Source organism: Mytilus galloprovincialis, chromosome 2, assembly GCF_965363235.1.
Source record: "Mytilus galloprovincialis chromosome 2, xbMytGall1.hap1.1, whole genome shotgun sequence".
NCBI lineage: Eukaryota > Metazoa > Mollusca > Bivalvia > Mytilida > Mytilidae > Mytilus > Mytilus galloprovincialis.
The window spans coordinates 92,698,198-92,711,911 of record NC_134839.1 but is presented as its reverse complement, the minus strand read 5'-3'; positions in this window follow the sequence as shown (position 1 = coordinate 92,711,911).

The following is a 13,714-nucleotide window of genomic DNA, read 5'->3' as shown; positions in this document are numbered from 1 at the left end:
GACGCCTCGTGAAAGTAGTGTTCGGTTACATTTAGGACAAATATTGTCTGGAACTGATCTGTCAGTGCCTTTGTTAACTGTGTCTTGGTGGTTTTTGTTAGCCACAGTCAGCTCTTTAGAGAATGTGTTGGTAGTCACAGATTGATCTTCGGATGCACCGTTGTTCAGGATAGCAGGAGGTTTTATTTATTTTCTTTGCAGATGTTTGTTGCAATTTAATACATTCTTCCCTAATTTTCTTATTGACAGATGAGTAGTCTTTGATGTTGTCCATTTGTTTGGATATAGCCTGTAATTCATCAAAAAACATGTGGTGGTTACGTCCATTCACTTCCACTCTGCAGGTGGTATTATATAGGTTGATTCTGTAATGTTGACGCAAGTTTTGATTGCATTTAACTGCAATAGATTGTTCTACCACCTTACCAGATTTGTCCTGTTTATCATGTATGCTGCATGTGAGATCAGTATGTGCCTCAAGATGTTGAAGTAGAGTTTTGCTAAAATGCAGATAGGTTGCTGCAGAGAATTCCAAGATAATGTTACCATGTTTATATTGTAAGTCTACATCCGTTGGTCGTATGGTGGCGTCCACTATTTTCCCGATGGCTTTTTGCTCATTCAATAAGTAGGATTTTACTGAGACGTTGACTTTAGATGGAGTGAAGACTTGTGTAGGTATCCGGTCTCTAGTTGGTCGTAAACTTGCCATAATAGAATGATTGATTTTAGATATATGTTTTTATCAGATGAAGCTTGAGATGATGGAATAGCGTGGTGACATCCACACTTACCAAGGAGAATATTTGTTTCTGAACAAAGTTGAAGTTGGATTGTATCGAGGGTAAGATATTGGTATAGCGTGGGAGTATCCACACTTACCACGTTGTTTAGAGCTGCTGTTAATTGATTTTTATTTATTTATTTTTATTTTGTAATAGATAAGAAAATTTCGCCTAATTCCACAACAGGTCGGACCTCTAGAATAATGTCTGTGAAAAGATGAAGATTTTGGTATAGCGTGGTGACGTCCACACTTACCACTTAACGTAATACTGATATCCACAAGAGAGGAGTTAAGTGTAATTGCAGCCAGATGTGTTTGAAATAAGAAGCTTAGCGTTTAGACTATATATTCCCGTATTCTGATGAGGTATTTGGTATAGCGTGGTGACATCCACACTTACCACTAGAGATATTAACAATGTCCACAATAAGAAGGTCTGTGTAATTATTGAGTCAGCTGTGTTTTAGATAGAATGAGAAGCTAGCTGAAGATTTCCTGGATTATATGTGTATCTTTGGTATAGAGTGGTGACGTCCACACTTACCACAACACCTGTGTCTAATACCTGATGCTGTTTGAGTTAATGTGTCCTATAATTGTTTCGAGGGGAGCCACAGAAGTATTCTATCTTTCACGAAGATTATGATATTAAAAAATATCTCCTTTGATTAATTATATCTGGTATAGCGTGGTAACATCCACACTTACCATGTAATGATGCTGCATGAGTTATAGTTTCAGTGTTAATTATATATAAATTGGTATAGGTTTAGCTTGGTTAGTTCTGTTTTAAATGAAATCTTGATACCGCTTTTTTGGAAAGCTACTACGGATACAAATTTTATTGATAAATCAGATAGATGAGGTGGAATTGGAATAGCGTGGTGACATCCACACTTACCAGTATTATGTAACGCAGAGTTATTTTTCTGGTATAGAAAAAGTTCTGTTTTAAATGAAATCTTGATACCGCTTTTTTGGAAAGCTACTACGGATACAAATTTTATTGATAATCAGATAGATGAGGTTGAATTGGTATAGCGTGGTGACATCCACACTTACCAGTATTATGTAACGCAAAGTTATATTTCTGGTATAGAATAAGTTCAGTTTTATATGAATCTTGATATAGCTTTTTAAGAAAGCTACTATGGATACAAATTTTATTGATAAATCAGATAGATGAGGTGGAGTTGATATAGCGTGGTGACATCCACACTTACCAGTGTTATTCAATGCACAAGTATTGGTATATATATGGTAAATTAGTATGAATTATGCTGTAAGTGAAATATTGTTGCTGCTTTTTCGGAAAAGCTACTACGGGCACATAAATTTTATTGACAAATCAGGTAAAATAGGTATTGGTATAGCGTGGTGACATCCACACTTACCAGTGTTGTGTAGCGCACAATTTAATTCCTGGTATAGAGAGGCTTAGTAATAAATCAGCTTTAAGTGAGATCTTGATACAGCTTTTTGTTTTTGTTTGAAAGTTACTAGGGCGGCGGATTATATTGATGAATCTGTTTTGGTTTAGCGTGGATACATCCACACTTACCACTGATGACTAATGGGACTACTTAAATTTTATTAATAGCAAATCAGTTACGATTGGATTTGGTATAGCGTGGTAACATCCACACTTACCACAGACTTGGATAAAATTGATAAAATTGATAAAATGTTGTAAAATTAGGTATCCTATATACACTTACTTAAGAGTTGTCTACAGTATGTCTTGGATCTCTGTAAGTAGGTTGGTATTGGTGTAGCGTGGGAACATCCACACTGACCACAATATATTTCTTTATAGAGTACTTTAAGGTAGAATTTAAACAAACCAGCAATCAAATCTTATTGTAGTACTAGTTTATGTAACCAAACTGTATTTAGTAAATATCTGGGATGAATCCCATCCTGATAAAGTTCAAAGTTATAGGATAATTTGGAGGCAATTCCTTGTCCTCTACGTGTAGTGTGTTTAGGGTTAACACATAGGTTTACATTAAAGTCTGGTGATGTGACTCTCAATGATCGATTTATAGATATAGGAAGATGTGGTGTGAGTGCCAATGAGACAACTCTCCATACAAATAACTTTGTTAATCTCAGCGTTGAGAATGTGGATCTGATGGAGTAAGTTATGGACTTGTTCAATTACATCCTCAGGATTGGGTACCTTTAGACTTTCGTTGTATTTGTATATGGAGTATACTGGGATATTCAGGAAGGTAACCCGGCAGGATGGAAATTTTTCAATGAAGCTTATAATGTCTCTGTACAGTTTTAGTACTAGATCTATTGAACTATTATTTGAAGATGTTAGAGATATAGAGCCACTTATCGGTACGCACTGAAACCCGGACCGGACCGGACTCCGGACCCGGACTTTGGTATGAAACCCGGACCCGGACCCGGACTGGCCGCCAGACCCGGACTGAATGCCGGACCCGGACTGTGGGTTTTTTACCACTTTGATTTTTTTAAGATTACTGTCATTGAAAGATTGTATTTCCATTTTTCCTTTTTCTTTTTTCTTCATTTATTTCTCTATTTCTGTAGTTATTTGACTATGATCGGAATGATCAATAAAAGACACTAAAGCGGCGTTCAACAATGTAATACACATTCTTGAACAGGTGAGTCCGGACTGTGACCTGACATGACCCCGGACTAGCTTGAAGTTTACTATACCTGCGTGTATTGCATTACGACGACTAACTGTATGTAAACTGTTTATTGTCGTAAAGTATATTGACGGGACATTTGATCAAGCATGTAATACATAAGAAAGTTATAAGATATTTATCCGACATTTAACGAAAAAATGAAATGTAATAGGCGAGTCCGGATGGTGACCTGAAGTAACCCCGGACTAGGTGTATTCGCAAACTATAGACATCGATAGAGATATATAAAACTTCACACATTATTTGATGAGACGAACTTATTCATTTTTATTCATTCAACTTTTTCCTTATTGTATTGTCGTCGGAAACATTAATAAAAGACGTTTACCCGAGAATCAACAAATTAATATTAGGCGAGTCCGGACTGTGACCTGATATAACCCCGGACCAGGAGTATACGGATTGTATATAAATATACTAAATTATTTGTTTAATTGAAAGATTTTTTTTCCCTTTTTGCTTTTTACTTTTCCTTTATTGATTTCTCTATTTCTTTAGTAATTCGATTGTCATCGGAAAAATCAATAAACGACACTTAAGCGGCGTTCAACAATGTAATACACATTCTTGAACAGGTGAGTCCGGACTGTGACCTGACATGACCCCGGACTAGCTTGAAGTTTACTATACCTGCGTGTATTACATTACGACGACTAACTGTATGTAAACTGTTTATTGTCGTAAAGTATATTGACGGGACATTTGATCAAGCATGTAATACATAAGAAAGTTATAAGATATTTATCCGACATTTAACGAAAAAATGAAATGTAATAGGCGAGTCCGGATGGTGACCTGAAGTAACCCCGGACCAGGTGTATTCGCAAACTATAGACATCGATAGAGATATAAAACTTCACACATTATTTGATGGAAATATGTTTTTCATTTTTATTCATTTAACTTTTTGCTTATCAAATTGTCATCGAAAAAATTAACAAAAGACTTTTATCCGAGAAGCAACGAAATAATACTAGGCGAGTCCGGACCGTGACCTGAAATAACCCCGGACTGGGAGTATACGAGTTATATATACATATACTGAATTAAATGTTTAATTGAAAGATTGTATTTCCATTTTTCCATTTTCTTTTTTCTTCATTTATTTCTCTATTTCTGTAGTTATTTGACTATGATCGGAATGATCAATAAAAGACACTAAAGCAGCAATCAACCATGCAATACACAATCTTGAACAGGTGAGTCCGGCCTGTGACCTGACATGACCCCACACTAGCTTGAAGTTTTCTATACCTGTGTGTAATAAATTAATTTTCATTTCACCATAGATGAATATTATAGGACAGACAAGGAACAACCAATGAAATGCATATGCTATGTTTTTAATAAAACTTGGGTCAATCGATTGTGTATGAAAGCTCCAAGTGATTGTACAGTAGATTTGCAAGCGATTGTACAGTCAATAAACATATCTGACATAGAGAAAAGGAATATATTTGGAATTCTTCGGGGACAATGGCTTTGAAACTTTCAGACAGATGAGACTATATATCAGAAAAGGTACACGTGAAAAGTCTGGTAGAAACGATTGGTTTTTCGATGTTTATTTGACATTTTTGATCGCTGTTGTGAGACAGTTTCAATCGTTTTACTCGGAGCTCCACCATTCTAAGAAAAACGTTTGGATGAAAATATCTTTTTTTTATTATCTAATTGGTTCACATTTACATAGAGAATGATTTAGATACCAAAATTTGAAGCAGAAACGTCATTAAGTAATATTAGAGTTCATCAAAGTTTCCATCAAGCAACTTATTTTTCAAATGTCGGAGCCATGCTTGACAGTCTCCCAAATGACAAAAAAAATAAAAAAAACGGTCAACACTTAGATGTTATATCCATAGAACATATTTTATTTTGAACAGACGAAATTACTGTTGAACAAAACACCATCCTTTTCAGAAATGTACATAGTTATATTCGCCATACAAAAAGATTCTTTGATCAATATTACTGTATTTTAAAGTGTACTCGTATCCAGCTGTTATTGTGTAAACATAATATATTTATTGTATATATTTTTCAAACTATACTGAAATATATAATTGCTGTCATCTTGAAACTTTGTAGATTGTACTTATTTGGAGAGGATTATCTTAATAAAAGTTGTTATAACTGGAATCCAATACTATTGTATATCTAGACAATAAAATATGTTTAAACTAACGAGAAAACCGTACAGTTTCGTTCCCACACTGTGTATACACAATACTTGTGACCACAAAACACAGATCAAGTTTAAATTTTGTAGGTGTCATTTAAACCATTCTAGAGTTATGTTCTTTTACAAATGGGAAAAATGCTGAAATTTTCGTTTCCGTTCTCTTACGTACATGAATGTTTGACTTAACCAAATGTTAGGAAACTTATACACAATGCTTAGTACCACAACACAGAGATAAGTTCGAATTTTGGTAGCGTCATTGAAACCGTTCTGGATCCCGGAGTTGTTATACTCCGTTACAAATGAATAATGAAAATGATATAAGATATGCAAGCGGGTGCATCGTCTGTGTCCCATGGACACATTCCCCATTTACTCTGAAACATGTTTACTTCTTACTCAGTCGGAAACCCGGTTGAAAAGACGGTTGAAATAGAACAAAAGAATCGAAGCTCTTTGTTAGAGAAGGCGAGAAATGTTTACTGTAATGTTTACTATAGTGACAAATTTTTTAAAAGTTAATAGAAACAAACAAAATTACAATTTTCTTCACAATTACGAAGTGTTTCAAGTGATATACTCACTAATGAATCACAAAAACAGAGTAGGTGTGTTCGAATAGCTACTTTTTTTACTGAAAGTACTTGACGACAGTCTTTCAAGTTGGATGATGAAAATGCATATCTTCGAAAAATTATATTTTTTTATGTGTGATAACTAGGGTTTATAGTCTTCAACCACTAAAAAAATCTAGTCTGCCCTTCCACGAAATATTAAATTAGAATTTTTTTAAATGTTTATGAATTTTCGAAAATTCCACCTGACAACCGATCAGACAATAGTTTTAAGTTGAATCAATGCAGACTAGATCATTAACTGATGCTCATTAGCTAGTTGATACATTTGTCTTTTAAAATACAACTGACATATAAGGATCGTAATGGTGCAATGTGAATAAATTTATCGGTTTCCAAGAGTAAAATTGGTAGCGCGTCATCCCTACAATGACTTCAATTTCTACGATTGTGAAAATGAACTGGCGTAATGGGGAGATAATTTTGACGAAGTAGAATCCTGACTGTTACTGCTGCTGCATAAGTATTTCGCAATTTAATATATGTAGTAGCTTGTCGCTTGCCTATTTTGTCAAAAAACACAAATATTGACGGATGGGATCCATAAACAGTTCATTGTAATTATTGTAGAATGCCTCTGCTCCATTAGTTGTACGTCTTTCGGTAGATGGGATTTTAGCACTTACGGATGGTGAAACCAACGCACTATCATCAAATATTTGTCTATCGTTATTATGTATGATACAAATGTGTCACAAGTAAACTGGTGCAAATAATTTCCGAATATTGGCGCAATTGATATATTTGAAAGAAAAAATGGCGCAAATGATACCCTTGAAAAACATTAACTGTCACAAAAGGACTACTGCCAACTATAGTCAGTCGTTTTTAAACTGTTTTTTTTTTTTTTTTTTTTTCTTCTAAGTTTATGATTCAAATACATGTATGGGATTATAAATAAGATTATTTTTTTAAATCATTTCATAGTTCAACAGTTTTCAAAATATCATTTTGTTCATAACACTTTTATGTAATACATTTGTTTATGATTCGGTCCTTCCCTAATTTGATTATCAGTATGACTAACGGAATTATTGCCAGAGTTATTGTGAGGTGACATGACCAGGTATTCTAGTGATTTCCTGTCGGACTTTAAAACACATATAGTACACAATTACGTAATGCGTGTTCATGCATCGCGTCACTGCTGCCCATATAAACTACTGTCACGGTATATATCAGTATATGGGGCCGGTTATACAGGTCTGATTAATTTTCATAATTATTATACATGTAATGCATCTTGTTTATTTCTGCCAAAATTAACTTCCTTCTGAATAGTTTTAATAAAAAAAGGAAAAAATAATTCTAAGAAAATCCACTTTCTCCCTATAATTTATAAAAAAATATTTCCATGTTTTTTAAAGTCATTTGTAAACATTCATACTGTATATATGATTTTTTTAAAAGTAATTGCACAACTGTAAATTGAAGATACAGAATCATTGCAAGGGTAACTTGCATGCTTGTCTTCTCTTCTAGACTATACAAGAGTAAGAGCAAAATTTGATTATCTTATCATTATTATAATGTACTATGTTACAGTTCTCAAAAAATTATCTTCCTTCTCCTGATTAAAAAAAGAAAAGGTGATTCTAAGAAAATCCATAATTTTTACCCAGTCCGGGTCCGGTATTTAGTCCGGGTCCGGCGTCCGGTCCGGGTCCGGGTTTCATACCAAAGTCCGGATACGGAGTCCGGTCCGGTCCGGGTTTCAGTACGTACCCCTCGGTGTTTAGTAGTCAGGTTGCATGTAGCTGCCCATACATATAGATGAATATCTCCAAAGTTTTTGATCTCGGTTTTAAAATTTTCTTTTAACCAATCAACACACTGTTGTGTAGAGGCCCCTGGTTTGCATTTAAAGACAATTTTGTCATGGATTGAGTTGTCCGATTGGATTTCTCTTTCAAGCCTTGTTCCTTTGCTATCAGATAACAAGATAGGAGTTCTTCTTTGGATACCTTGTACTGTAGGTTGCTGCCTTGCAATGTATTTTCCAAGTTTGTTTGTTGTCATTAGTAAATTGCAGATTATAATATATAAGCGATATGAAGACTAGTATGGCAATGAAATGTTCAAGTATGAGATGATTGTACAAATGTTCAATGAAAAAATGGCGCCAAATATCTGCACGGACTTAGTGGGTCGCCATATTGGATTTACTAGAATGGCACAAAAAGTTCTGGTAAATTAATAAAAAGTTTATAATATCACTAAAATGATGCACAAGCTGTGATAATAGTAAAATCTAGATGATTATAAAGAGGCACAGGGTAGACAAGCCGCAGCCAACACTCACGCCACGTCGCGCGGTTGAGACAGTTACATGGACATAAAATTATTATTTACAGTTTATAAGGTCTATATTACAGTTCAAAGTGTGTAAGGTAACTATTAAAATGTAAGTTTAAGACTTTTTAACACTTAAAACATTCAAAATTCTGTGCTGCTAAAAAATCCCTCCACCATTCATGAATCTCGTTTACATGATCATGTAATTAGTTTTTTGCATGATGTAAGCTGAATGACATTATTAGTCAATAATTAGTGTTTCTAATATTTGTGACATTTCATTAACAGTAAAACAGAAATGACATATCAGTCTTGTTCATATCAGAACAGAAGCGCTTACTAAGAGGTCCCCATAAGAAAAAGAATGAAGCTATTCAACACTTTAACATTTTTAAGGTACAAATAAACTTATATCAAAATTCACGTGTGTGTACAAAATTTTGTTTATTTTCGGTATCATATTGAATTTCACCATTACATACCCTTGGTTCAGTATCTCCATCATAAGTGCAAATGTGGTCTTTAAATGGAAAGAATCGTGAAAAGAAATGTAAGCCCTGGAATTTATGATCAATCCATATTCAAATTATGCATTTAATTGACATCTCCTATTTGGACAGATTATCCTGAGTCTTCGCTCATACTCCAGAAAGAAATATACTGCTCCGTCCTTGTCAGAGAAGCACAAATGTAACTTGTTCAAAGGGTATCTACACGTCTCAATCTTCAAAATCGGTTATCTCAAAATACTACCATCGCTAACATTTTTAACAATAAAAATCGTGGTTACCCTTCTATCGATAAGTGTCATGCCAAAAAATGACTTACATGTCCCCGTCTTTCCACCAACAATACGGTAAGGTCCACGTTTAATGGTCGCACATTTTCTTTAAATTTTGATACTGATATAACTTGAAAAACAAACAGTATTATTTATTTACTCACATGAAACAAACCGGGGTGTGGTATTCAGTACGTAGGAGAAACTGGACGATATTTATCTAAACGCACTCAAGAACATCTGTATCGTTTTAAAAGACTTAATAAATTCAAAAGTATCATTTACCAACACCTTAAGAAGCACAACCATCCTTTTAAATATTTAGCAGTTCAACCTTTAGAAGTAGTAAATAAGCAGCCTGGTGAATCGCATTCAAAGTTTGTACGATCACGGAAAATAATTGAATTAAATTGGATTAAAAAATTACAGACAGTTTACCCTCTCGGTCTAAATGATAATATCATGGGAATTGGTAATATATCTAGAACCAATTCCGTTAACATTTTGGATATAGTTTCTAAAACTGTTCGTAAAAAACGTTCTCACGGTCGTAGAACAAATCGCAATCAAAGAAAATTTCGGGCCAATCATACCAATATTTCGGACCTAATTTCTATTTCAAAAAACAACGGCAGACATTATCTGTTAACAAAACTCTGTTCGTTACCGGTTAATAAGTTAAATAAAATTTTGGAGGATTGCAACACAATTTCATATAGCAGTCCTAAGTATGAAATTGTTCGAATTATTATGGCATATTGTTATTCTAAATTATTTCCCAAAATTGATCGCACTGAAGATCATAAAAAACATTTTATTAAAATTAAGTATGTCAATAAAGGCTTTGATTTTGTAAATATTGCCGGTATATTTAACGACCATTCTGTTAAAGAACAAATTCCTGGATATTTTGACAATACTGAGCTACCTCTTATTTGTTATATTTACAAGAAATCTACCCGGAAATTTGTGTTTAATTATAGTCAATTGTGTAAAGATGTTAATATCAGTGAAAATACACCTACTTCATGTAATTGCAGTAATTCCGAATATATTTATGGACCCATTTCCCATGTCATAACAGGAGATCTTAACATCGTTCAAGACCGAGAGTTAAAATCATTCCTCAGTAAAGGACCTAAATATCGTCCCCCGTCAATTATTAATTGGAATGAGTGTCGTAAGATCATCCACGACTCACTCCATACTTACTGTATGAAATGGATAAAACGGGAAAAAGCTGACAAAAAATCTTTGGACTCTTTTTCTAATTCAGTAATGAAGATAGTTGATATACGTATTCAACATTTTAAAGAACATTTTACTATTAACAATAACCACAATAAACCTATTTCTCGTATCAAACATAAACTAAAAGAACTAGCCAAGGTATTTGTTTTTGTCCCGGCCGATAAAGCTGCTAATAATATTATTATTGTTTAACGTAAATTTTACATTGAGGTTCTGAAAAAGGAAATCACCAATTCACCAACATTCCAACTGACTCCATTTTCAGAAAACGAAATCTGTAACAAACATAAACTTTTAGCCACCGCTTTACAAGCAGAGCCAAATACAATGAAAGTCCCAACTATGTATTGGCTTCCGAAGTTACACAAAACCCCTTACAAATATAGATTTATTTCGTCTTCAAGCCATTGTTCAACTACTAAATTGTCTATTCTTCTTACCAGCACACATGGTACAATTAAAAACCTGATAATAAATTGTTCAAATAAGGCCTTCGAAAATAGTGGAATAAATTACTTTTGGAGTGTCAAGAACTCGTTGGAAGTACTTGATAAATTGCATGCTTATATTGGTGATTTTGAATCTGTTAAAAGTTTTGATTTTTCTACCCTGTATACCACATTGCCTCACATTCTCATTAAGAAAAAATTCACACACCTAATTAAATGGGCATTCAAAAAATCAGAATGTGAATATATATGTTCAAACTCTTTTAGGTCATTTTTTAGTAGCAATAAACAAAAAAACTATGTTAATTGGACATGCTTTGATACTATATATGCCCTTGAATTTTTACTAGATAACATTTTTGTTCGCTTTGGGGATTCCGTATATCGTCAGATTATCGGAATTCCAATGGGGACTAACTGTGCACCACTTATTGCGGACCTGTTTTTGTATTGTTATGAGTTACAATTTATGACAAAAATAAGCAAAGACCCATCGAAACAACATCTGATAAACAAATTTAATAATACTTTTAGATATTTGGATGATATTTTGGCTCTCAATAATGACGACTTCAGTATGTATATTAATGAAATTTATCCTGTTGAACTTACTTTAAATAAAGCTAATACTAACAATGACCACTGCCCTTTTCTCGATCTTGATATCTATATCACTAATGGAAAGCTGAATACTAAAATTTATGATAAAAGGGATGATTTTTCATTTCCTATCGTTAATTATCCGTTTTTAGATGCTGACGTTCCCTTGTCACCATCTTACGGTGTTTATATATCTCAACTTGTACGATTCGCTCGTGTATGTAACAATGTTTTAGATTTTAACGAGAGAAATGTATGTATTCCTGAAAAATTATTACACCAGGGTTTTCGATATCACAAACTAGTCAAAACATTTACTAAATTTTATCATCGGTATAAAGACATCATTCGTAAATACAGCTCAACATGCAGACTTCTAATACGTTCAGGTATTTCACATCCAATTTTTTTATGGAAATATTCTTTATAAAGCACAAAGGTGTCAGTATTCACCTCAGAAACTTACAAAACCTTTGAATAGACTTATTAAGAAGGGATATAATTACGATACTGTTGTCAAGTCATTAAAGATTGCATATTTTGGCGTTAATATTGAGTCACTGATAAGGTCTTTGCTTCGGAACTAAACACATTTATTCTAAAAACAGTTGTTGGCATGACACGGGTTATGTTCTTCTCATATATGTTATGATGGTATGATACTAAACCCCTAACGGGAAGGATTGTGCCTGATGTTCATATGATGAAATCATAATCTTTCAGTCAGTTTAATTGAAGTCTGGAGCTGGCATGTCAGTTAACTGCTAGTAGTCTGTTGTTATTTATGTATTATTGTCATTTTGTTTATTTTCTTTGGTTACATCTTCTGACATCAGACTCGGACTTCTCTTGAACTGAATTTTAATGTGCGTATTGTTATGCGTTTACATTTCTACATTGGTTAGAGGTATAGGGGGAGGGTTGAGATCTCACAAACATGTTTAACCCCGCCGCATTTTTGCGCCTGTCCCAAGTCAGGAGCCTCTGGCCTTTGTTAGTCTTGTATTATTTTAATTTTAGTTTCTTGTGTACAATTTGGAAATTAGTATGGCGTTCATTATCACTGGACTAGTATATATTTGTTTAGGGGCCAGCTGAGGGACGCCTCCGGGTGCGGGAATTTCTCGCTACATTGAAGACCTGTTGGTGACCCTCTGCTGTTGTTTTTTATTTGGTCGGGTTGTTGTCTCTTTGACACATTCCCCATTTCCATTCTCAATTTTATAGTCTTTTGTTTGACCTAGTTTGAATCAACCAAGTCGACCAGCATTCATGATGAGTCAAGTGAAATACCTTTCTAATGAGCTATAACAACAGAGTAGTTGTGTTTTTTAACTAACATACTTTACTTGGGGATTTTTTGTGTGCATGACTTAAAACAAATTTTATTTGTGTGTGTGTTATTATTCTTTCATCTCAGATATTTTTAGTCTTCCCATATGCATCCACACAATGTTTAATTCAATGCTTTTTATTGCTTTTTTTTAACTTTCAAAAAATCACCCACCATCACAATAGATTAGACAAGAAATTTACGTTGACAAAAGGCATGAAGGTATACTTAACAATTCTTAACTTTGGACTTTAAAAAATACAACTGTAATGTAATTATCATAAGAATATTGTGTGCCCAGATAAATTTATCGGTTTTCAAGAGCTAAATTGACAGTGCGCCATCCCTACAATAGCTTCCAGGTACATGATTAAAAACTAAGGTGGCATAATACACCTTATCGCTAATCCCGGCTGACCCTGCCGCTTGAACTTTTGACGCATACAACAATCACTTTTCCATTGTGGCGTCAGATATTTTGTATTGTGACGTCAAAATTTTACGGGAACCTGTGTGATATCCAGTAATGGCGGACAAATAGCGATAAGGTGTATAGGGAGATAACCTATTATATCTGTTTGATTTCTTTGTTCACAGATCGTTTCAATATAATGGAATTTGATGCGACTGTCATACATAGCTTTAATACCATGTTTAATCCACAATTTTCTTCATAACACTTTTGATTTTGCCATTTGATTAGGG